The 10,533-nt window shown below is 36.8% G+C and overlaps 1 protein-coding gene across 3 annotated transcripts in view; it reads right to left on the minus strand.

Moving 5' to 3' along the window:
• cuedc1b (CUE domain containing 1b) overlaps positions 1-9,630 on the minus strand; it is a 31,144-nt gene extending 21,514 nt beyond the window's left edge. For all 3 annotated transcript variants that reach the window (XM_007236849.4, XM_022666151.2, XM_022666185.2), the window contains exons 1-2: positions 9,345-9,630; positions 8,732-8,931 (exon numbers count right to left, since the gene is read on the minus strand). The gene's annotated coding sequence lies outside the window, so the exon portion shown is untranslated. The remainder of the gene's footprint in view (positions 1-8,731; positions 8,932-9,344) is intronic.
• Positions 9,631-10,533: the final 903 nt, after the last annotated feature.

Below are 10,533 nucleotides of genomic sequence, written 5' to 3' on the forward strand. Positions count from 1 at the left end.
TTTAAGACAACTACAGTGACTTTCTCATTAGAATGTTGGAACACTCAATCTAAAATTCAGATCTAACTGCTGTACGACCATGCAAAACCAAGTCAGAAACAAAGTTCTCCTTCTAAAAAGAGGCTTTCTTTTCATATTTTAGTAATATTATGTTAGTTCTGATCTGCCTATTAAAATGGAATAATTTGGGGTAGGAATGCACCTTTTTCAATATGTGTCGAAATCAAATACAAATATTGATACCAACTTTGACTTAGGTAGGATTTCCTTGATTTTTTTCTCTTTTTAAAGAAGTAAAATTACAGCTTGAAACTCACTGCAGCACTCCATTGAGGTGTAATAGGAGGAATAGCGGTGCTCTCGTGTCTGTGCCGGAGCTCCTCTGAGCTCAAACCAGACTCTGTAAGTTTTCCTAGGTGGCCGCGACCAACGCTCGCGAGAACTGTGACCTGCTCTCCGACCTTTAGTTCTAACAGTTCTACAAGGACTACTGGTTCATTCTTTACAAACTAACATACAGACACTCTGGCAGAAGCTGGAAAGAGACCGAATATGTCTGTGAAAGCCAAAAAACGAGGGGAAGCCAACGAGCACAAAATCTCAATCCTACTAGTGGAGCTTTAACTACTTAATAGGTGCCTATGAATCCTGACACTAACAGTGTCCCATAGTTTTGGTAAAGTGTTCTTTATCACAAATAAATAAATAAATAACATTATTTGCTGGTTGAGTAACTGGATATTCTAAAAGTTGTCAGAATGCAATAACATACGCAAGTAGGAAAGTATAATAATCCCACACTGCGTGCCTGCTGCTGATTTCAGTCATAAGCGTCATCTAGTGGTGCACATTCACATCAGTAACTGCTTTATGGTATCTGTGATCTCTATTGCTATATGATACTGTAATCATTGGTATCAGTGCATCCCAACTTCTTATTAATTAGTAACACTAAGATGTTTTTGAGAATACAGAAGTATGTATTATAGATAAAAGTGTCAAAGTTGAGTAAAAAGATCAACATGACATACTCAATAGCTGTTTATCCCCGCTCTTCTCCCCAATTAAGTTAAGTTACGCTGAACTCCCTCTATTACGAGCGACTACCCCAAGACTAGGAGGGTGAGGACTGCCTCCTTCGATACATATTAAGTCAGCCTTAGCCTCTTTTCAAACAGCTGCGGATGCAGCATTACTGAGTAGCCAGTGCACTTGAAGGAACGTGCAGCAACTCTGCCCTAATAAATCAGCTCCCTTACCAACATTACCTTGAGAGTGATGAGATAAGATAGCGCCATACACCTATCTCCTGGGAAAGAGCATGGTCAATTGTGCTCTCTCAGACTTTGGCTGCTGATGGCAAGCAGCATGAGCGAGATTTGAACCAGTGATCTTAACATAGAGGCAGCACATTTTTAATCTCAGTATCCAAGAAACCTAAGATGCCACACATTAGAAAAATATTCTGGTCTCCTCATATTAATATCTTCTGACGGTTAGGTGAACATTAACCCCGCTCTAGCATTCCCATTTTCACTGTGGCGCCAGCTTAGAGTCCCACGAGGGCTTCAGGCTAAGGACAGCACTTTTGTCCTGCTCCTCTGTAAACAGGCCATACCTCATCTTGTTTTGACAGCTGACAAAGACAAAACAGAGACAATAAGATCTGCTTTCACAGGCCCTGACCAGAGCTCCTCGAGATGCGATTTATCAGAAAAAGGACACCACTCCTTAAAACACTGCCAAACTCTTCACTAAATAACAACACCATCACAATCTGATTGACTTCAAAACTCAACATAACCAGTATTAATTAATTTGGGAGGAAATGCATTGATGAGAAGGTGGCAAATAACTGTACTTGTTCTGAAACATTAACGCCAAATAAAATGTGTCAGAATAATATTAAATAAAGTGCTTTTTGTCTGAATTAAATAATGCAAAAAAACGAGTGATTTTCATTGTCTGAACTCTGTTATTGTGTAAAAAGATTCTCTAGTTAGTGTTGTGTTCAGTGTGTTTTTCTTAATTAAAAAAAATAATAAAAAAATTAGATTTAAAGTATGAATATGAAAATAAACAAATTTTATGTTTCACTGAATACTGGTTTGATTCATAATCAAATAACTTGTTACTTTAGAGATTTATGCTTCTCTAATTTACACAACATGTACTACATCACTTAACACACATATGAGGGAAAACCACAAATGAAGGATTATTACTTACAAGCACATCGGTCTTCACAGATTAAAAGTACCTAAAAAATCATTAACACAAATACAATCAAAGCAAACCATTTAGCTTAGTCTTTTCCTATATAGTTTAGAAATATAGGAAAAATGAAACAGAAAAAAGAGAGTTCATTCCAGTTATTTGGGCAGTGTGCTTCATAAAATAGCCTATATCTAAATTTGGATGCTCTGCTGAATAGCTATGATGCACCACAGGCTGGATCTGAACGAGTGCCACGACACAGAAATGGAACAAGTGTAATACTATAAGGCGTACGACACAACAGAGTACACCTTAGTCAGACCTTCACATCCGCTGGAAAATTACTCTAAAAAAACAGCAGGGAAAAGAGCAGTCGGAAGCAAGAAAACGCGTCTGTTTGCTAAACAGATGAACAAAACAGGCCGACTGGGGAGAACTTGGAAAGCGTCCCTCCGATTCAGTTTCCACACATTTTCTGACACTCTCCACACGGAGCGAGGCAGTTCCACCGGAACGCCTTGGCGTCTGGACAAGAGCTAACTGCCTGCAAAACAGAGCTAAGACAGAGTATAATCAATCACACAGTCTGGGGAAGTTTGGCTGCTGAAACCCATTCACTCTGAAGCCAAGCCGGCTGCGGGGAGAACCAGAGAGCTTGTCTGTATTGCAGGGTTTCTTAGGGACATGCTAAAGTCAGCGATTGGCGGATAATACATGTGCACCTACCAATTAATCAATGAACATCAAATGTGGAATATGTGGAATGTAGTATTTTATTAAAAGTTTAATATTCATGTTAGTTTAGAAAAAGATACAAATCAAACTAACAATTTCAATTCACCTTATTTTCCACAAAAACAACAGTGGGGCCCACCTTTGTTTATTTTGTGTTAAGATGTCCAATGCACAGGTGGATCCACTGCTATAGATTACCAGTAAAAACATTGCGATAATATATGTAAAAAAACGAGTAGTATAATATTGACTGGATTAGTTTTTTTTAGGGGGATGTTTTTTTAAATTAAATACATGTATCCGTGAGAAAATTTCACATCCAAGTTGCAACGAAGAATTTGAGCGAGATTAGTGGGTTTATGTTCGATTTACATTGTAACTTATTACTCAATAGGAATGTGTATAATATAAACACCAGAGGAGCTCTGATACAGGCAAACGGAGAATAAACACAGAATGCAGCAGTGTATTTTAGAGTATCCAAATTACATGATCTGGTTTTTTTTTTTGACTTAGGAAGCAGACAACTAAGGACCCCAGCATTGGGAGGCGAAAGTATAAACCGCTAAGTCATTTTGCCGCCTGCCAAGTGTCACTTTGTGGTCAATATAAACTATAATATAAACTAAAATGTTCTAAAAACTTTTAATATTTTTTTTTCTTGATTTAAATAAGCTATTTTATGTTGATAAAAAAGGATTGCTAAAAACAATCAAGCCAATAAACATTTGAAGTCTGTTTCTAGGCCCAGATAGACGTAACTATTCACAATGTTGATTGACACTGCAATTTACTTTAAGAGCAGATTTTTCCAATGTCCAGGAAATCAGCATTTAACGTTCAGAGATTGCTGAATAATTTACTCGTATCAAGGTCAATAACACAGGAATTATTAACAAACTACACATTGTGCAGTCCAAAATGTTAATACATAATGCAGGAATATTTTAAAGCTGTGATGGATTACAGCAGGAATGGCTTATTTAGGATCGTCAGTGTGGTCTACTGATCTCAGATTTCAGGAAGGAAGGCAAGAAACAGTGCATTGTTATTTTTGACTCTGGATAAGGAAACTGTGCAAAAAGGCTTCTAAGGAGTAGTGAAACTGACGGGATGACAGCACATCAGAAGAACCAGAACAGAGAGGGGCGAGACAGCGAGACAGACCCACATACAGTTCCACTGTCACTCTGATTATTATTTAGGTGAACATCATTTGCTTTACAGAGGAAAAATGAGCACAGGACAAATCTGAAAAAATTCAGACCATGCAGTTCCACGGAAAACACACAAGGATAATTAGGATAAATACTTTAATTTCACAAGCATGCATTCAAAAGTTATAATTTACACAATACTATCAGAACAATAGAGGTTTGTAAGTATCTGTATGTTAACTGGAGTATTTTTTATACCCTAGTTTTTATTTCATTTGAACCTTCTTTTCTATTGTATTTAAAACACGTTTCTCACTGTATGTGCTCCTTAAAACATATTACTGTGTGTGTACTCATACGACTTCAACCTGCCCTGTCTGTGGCATGGAAAATATATGCAGGATAACTCAAACACTCACCAACTTGAGCCAAATGAACAGCTGGACGAGCTTGTACCAAAGAAAAATGTTGTGTCCATCATCATATTGATCTGAAGTCATATTAATCGTGATATTGATTTGAAGTGGTGTTATATAATATGACCTAAAAATCAATATCTCAATTTATTAAAAATTATACCTTGATTAAAGTAATTTTATAGTAATGAACAAATATTTTAAGCAACAACAGGGATATTTTTCTAAAGAAAACAAGCTGTTCAAGTTGTTCAGTTGGTTCATGTTTTGAGTTCCTCAATGTTGCTTTCATGTCACAGGCTGAAAGAGGCGGGGTCATGTGACAGTACAGAGGGCAGAGGACAATACATAAACTTACACATACTAGCAGAATAAAAAATAATTATTATTTAAAAAAAAACTACATGGGCAAGATTAATTTAGTTAATTAGCCAGCCAGCACTACTCTCATGGTCACAAAAGTACAAGAGGTGAGTCTGTTAGGATTAGACAACAGCACTCAGTGTGCGTAAAAGTGAGAGAGAGAGAGTGAGAGAGAGAGAATGAGAGAGAGAGAGAGGGAAATCTTATTTCAGGTGCATGACTCGAATATCCAGCTTCCTGGAAATCTCTAGAGTGTGTCCCCTGGTGCATCTGTCAGGGCTCATGCCAGTAAACTAATAATGATGGCAATGATCATAGCAGCCCTTTCCTGGGCCATCTGCCACAGAGGGAACAGAAGACTGCTGCCTTCTCCTGGGAGGCAAAACCAAGCACAAAGAAATGCTGCCTCCTGAATTGTCTACTGAAGCCATGCAGTTCAACAAGACACTTGGGGTAAAGCACTCTTACAATATGTGACAAATCCTGATGAATAAATATACAGTACATCAGACAGCTCCTTATGTTTAGATAAGAGAACCCCAATGGAGGTGTAAATTACTTCTCTTCTGGTCTATAGGAGTCATTCCAAATTAGCACAAATAACTGTCACTACCAAAGAACTCGAATAAAAAGGCTACATTCACACAGCAGGTGCAAGTGGCCAAAGCCAAATTTTCCACAAAATCCAATGTTCATTTTAGACTATTCACACAATCTTTTAAAATTTGACCTATATCCAGTATTTGTCTGAACAGTTTGTGCTGTGTAACTGACACACACTTTTATCCACGCCAGTTCTAGTGGCTGACAGCTGGGCTCATCAGCGAGAATGTGTCCAAGCTTGCTGTAAAAAGGCCACATTATTCGTCCACATCCAATTTCTTGTGACATTTGTTTCTTTAAACTACAATTTTAAGCCTCTTATTACTAAAATATTTATAAATTAACAAATTCTGAAACACAATGAATCGTAAATCAAATCAAACTGTGATTTTGTGAATCGGAATAGAATCAATTTTACTTGCACGTACAGTTTTTAAAATCCTCCGGCTGTTTATGCTTGTTAGTTCTCTTCTTCAGTGTGTGTTTTAATGTTATTTTGTAGGAGGTATTATCACCATTTACTGTGCTGGCATTATCTTTCTTTTTGAGTGGTATTTCTGTGTGGATAAAGTTATATCTGAATATATCCGAATATCTGAATCTGTTATTTCTGAAATTTCATAAATTTGTGTAGATGGGGCCGTAGTCTTCTAATATTTTTGGAACAGCGACCCCATATATTTATTATATATATTACCTTGTTATCCCACTGCTAAAACCCTCTCTCACTGCTGTCATCTATTTCTCCACATGCACATAAAAGTTGCGCAAATTCCAATCTGTCCATTTAGACTGTTAGATTACTGAAATTCAAATATAGATTGGATTCTAGAATATACATATACCGTGGCCATTGGAATTGCCAAAAGGTGTGTTTTTGCTTATTTACACTGTCACACAAATCACATAGCCATGTCAAGCACGACAAAAAGAATCAGTATTTTACATGTGTGGTAACAGTCATGAGAACAGACTCTACATTAATTAAAGTCAAAAAGAACAGACTCTACATTAATGTGACTCTGAACACTGAGGATATGATCAGCCTTGTTGTCATTGACAAAAATGTATACAATATAGCCTCCCTCTCTTCTGGATACTATGCACGGCCCACATGGTGGAGCATGTATTCCCTTCCAGTATCTATAATTAGGTCTATACTGGAATAACATAAAAGCAAAAAAAGAAAAACAGAAAGAGAGAGAGAAAAAACATCCGGTTCCCATTGGATTTAGAAGATCACAGTGATGACCTCCAAGTCCTCCACCGAATGTTGTGGGGGGATGCATTCATGCAGATGGATTAGCTTGTGAACTGATACTATGGGTCCATAAGCCATTCCCGCCTCTTTACGCAGAGCAAAAAAGGGTCAGAGAACGTTTACAATTCAAACCCCTTCAAATGGGAGGGGACTGACACCAGCTGTCTACCAGACAGGCTTTCAGGACCTCCTCCATCATTACTGCACTTCAGTCAAATAACACAAAGGCAGCCAGCACGAGATCTCATACCATATCTCTAATGCAGTTCATTAATTATTTAAACTATGATGTCAAGAAGGTAACACCAGATTTATACTCTGCACAAAGGAGACTGCTCTTTAGAGATGACCTCTGATATGGAAATAACTGGTTGATGCTATTGGTCTGATGTTTTCCATTATGCATCTGTCAATGCCAATGTTGATGCATACAAAATCTATAAAATGGGACTTTACAAAATGTGAAATTTAATTGTAAGGGTACAAATGTACAAAATAAAAATTAAAAGGTTTTTTCTATCTTACAGACCAGCTTCACCAAAATGGTTTGTTGTCCCAGAATGAAATAAACACATTTTGCGTACATTAATGCATATTATACAGATGTATCATCATTCACCACAAAATGGATTGTAGATTTATTTTTTGCCAGTTTTTTAAATGTTTCTAAACAGAATAAATAAACAGAATAAATGAGGACAAATAAAGTAATAGCTTATACTAATATTAATAAATGCACAGTGAAACGGTATCGTACTGAATCATATCGGTATACATTAGTTAAAAATGATCAGCATCAGGCTGATGTTTAGACAGAAAATTTAACTACTAACTGATGCAGTGTCAAATATTAAAAAGGTAATAAAGACAACGACTAACAAAAAACTACTTCCAACAAGTATGTTTAACATAGTATTTAAATTATATAAAGAAGAACAGTTTTCAAAAATAGTATTTATGGATTGATATCTCAATAATAATTGTATAGATATAATATAATGTATTAAAATGATCAGCATAAGATTCATTTCACCAATATTTCAGACTAATATTTGACGTTCTTTAAAGTTCTACAAATTCAGAGGCAAAGCAGTTAATGCAATCATAGACCTTTATACATAACATGACACAAATGATATATCCCAGCAATGGTAATCCAGGAGCATTTAGTCACAATTTCTATTGCGTGTGTATTTATTGGCTTCATCAGCCATGTACATAAAAGTATTGTATATCAGCGCTGGCCACAATACTCATACAAACCATGAATAAATATGTAAAAACTCACTTATTAACCCTCTGTGGCGTGGATTTTAATTTATTTAGAGGAGAGAAACAAGCACCGCTTAAAAAGAAGTCTGACTGCATAATGTCATCTTGAGGCAACACTGTTTTTTTTGTAATGCCTCAACATATTTCATTATAAATTGATGCACATATACAGTACATATTTCATTGTTTTACCTTAAAGGCATTTAAAATGTATAAACGTTCAACATTAAACAGCTTTTACTGTATGGAACGAGTGCTCTATTCCTTTAACCCAAAATATACATTATAATATAAAATGAAAAACAAGGCAGTAGAATATTTAAATCTGACTGACCTGTAGCTATGTAACATTTCTTACACTTATATTGTATTAATTGCTTTATTTATTTTATAGAGTCTTTTTAATAACACTTGTGCCTATTCATCTTTGTGTGCCATCGACAGATGCTTTTTTTTTTTGTTGATATTGATTAAGGTGCTATTTTCCTGTACATTGCGATTACATTGAAACCAATAAAACATCAAATAACAAATTAAAATAAATAAATTACTCGTATTACATCCATGTAACCATGTAGCTGTGGTTGTCTGAGGACAACACCATGATATAGAGGGTTAAATAAAGATGATAGCTTCAATAGAGTGAGCATAAAGAGAAAAAAAGAAAATGAGACAAAATGAGAAAATGAAAAGGGAAAATCACCAACCTCTGCATCCACGAGTTTGATCTGAATGAGAATGAAATAATTGTGTGTAAATCTTGTTCTTCATCTGGTTCAGCAGCAGCTCTTCCACCTCCTATAGTGAACTAACGCGTCCCATATGTTGTTGTCAGAGCTGTAGCTCCAGCTCTGGATCCTCCACTAGCCTAGCCTCTCCGTTAGCGCTTAGCCAGGACAGGGTTACTCTGTGGAAAAACAGGAGAAGAGGACGGTTACTTTAATAAATATGTAGTCACGTGCAGAAGGCTTGCGAATTGAGATACGTGGTCGTTTAAGACGGACTGTAGGCTCTTTTTGTGTTTAAAAAACAGGCGAAATTGTTGATATTTTTCACCTCCAGCGGCTTGTGAAGAGAGGCCGCAACAACAACAAGCCCAACGACTGTTAACCTACAGTTAAACAGCTGAACAGGGGAAGCAAACACGGGGAAAAATTAGGACTATAAATAATAGATAAACAACACTCCTCAGCTCCATAAATGGTCATAATTATGATATGAAATGTACAAATATATAAATAATGCTGAAAAGACGCAGAAACAGCTCTGAGAGTAAAGCGAGTGAGAGTTAGCGGGTTAGCCCACTGCTCGGCTCCTTACTCCGGCGGACAGCAGCAGCTGGAGGGAGCGGCACAGATCCACAGATCCCCCCGCTCAGCCCCTCTCCTTCCCCGGTCAGTGGAGCAGCTCAGTCCGCCTGCCCGCCTCCAGGCTCCGTTCCGCTCTCCTATCACCGGCTCTGGGTGAAGCTGGACACTGACAGAGGCGAAACACTGAGTTAAACGGATGTGAGACTAAACTAAAGCCACTGTGCAGCTCTGTCTGTACGAATCTCAGCGATATAACTAAACCAGCTACCCGCTGTGTGTGAATCAGAGCTGTGTGGAAATGTGTGAGGCAGGGTTGCCAGGTCCAACAAAAATGTCCAGCCCAAAGGTAGTCTAAAAACCGCCCTTCAGAAGCTTTGACGTTTGAAGCAAATGGCAAAACAAATGAGTTTTTTGTTTTTAAGGGATTTCTTATCACTATCGCTATTTATCTTAAAGTCATTAATAATACTGTAACATTACATTAGTGTTTATTAGTTGTTTTATATCCCAGTCAAGAACATTTATTAGTAACATAATTAGTAAATAAAATGAGATATTTTGCTTACTAATTTCTAATGAACTTACTAATTAACTCTCTTCTTTCCTCTTTAACATTTTTTTATCGCCTTGTGATTTCTGTTTACATTGTGATCTCTCTCTCTCTCTCTCTCTCTCTCAATTCAATTTAACTCAGTTTTAAGAAGCTTTATTGGCATGAATTTAGTAAATTAATTAATTAATCGAATATTAAAAACATCAACAATTGATCAGTTAACATCAATGCATACATAAACAGTCATATATACACAAACAATTCGCTAAGGTTAATTAGACATTAACTTTCATTGTAATTGACTGTTTGGTTATTGGTGTAGATTATATTAAAGCTATATGATTTATGTACGGTACAGTACAGTACAGTACAGTGGTTTTGGTTGTTAATTCCTAAACTAACCCACTCTTCCTCTGACTGCTTCACACACAACCCAAGTTGCGGGAAAACCGCGAACCTGGCAACTCTGATGTGAGGGAGAGTTTGTGAAGGGAACAAAGGGGCAGACAGCTTCCTAGTGGATGAATGGGAGAAATGCAGCCGGATTTCTTTCCCACCATGTCTCAATAAACCCACTTACAGGCCCACATTGTACATTTTATTATTATATTTCATTTCATTCATTTCATTTCTACGTTAATAGCGT

The sequence above is a fragment of the Astyanax mexicanus genome, chromosome 18 (assembly GCF_023375975.1).
Source record: "Astyanax mexicanus isolate ESR-SI-001 chromosome 18, AstMex3_surface, whole genome shotgun sequence".
NCBI lineage: Eukaryota > Metazoa > Chordata > Actinopteri > Characiformes > Acestrorhamphidae > Astyanax > Astyanax mexicanus.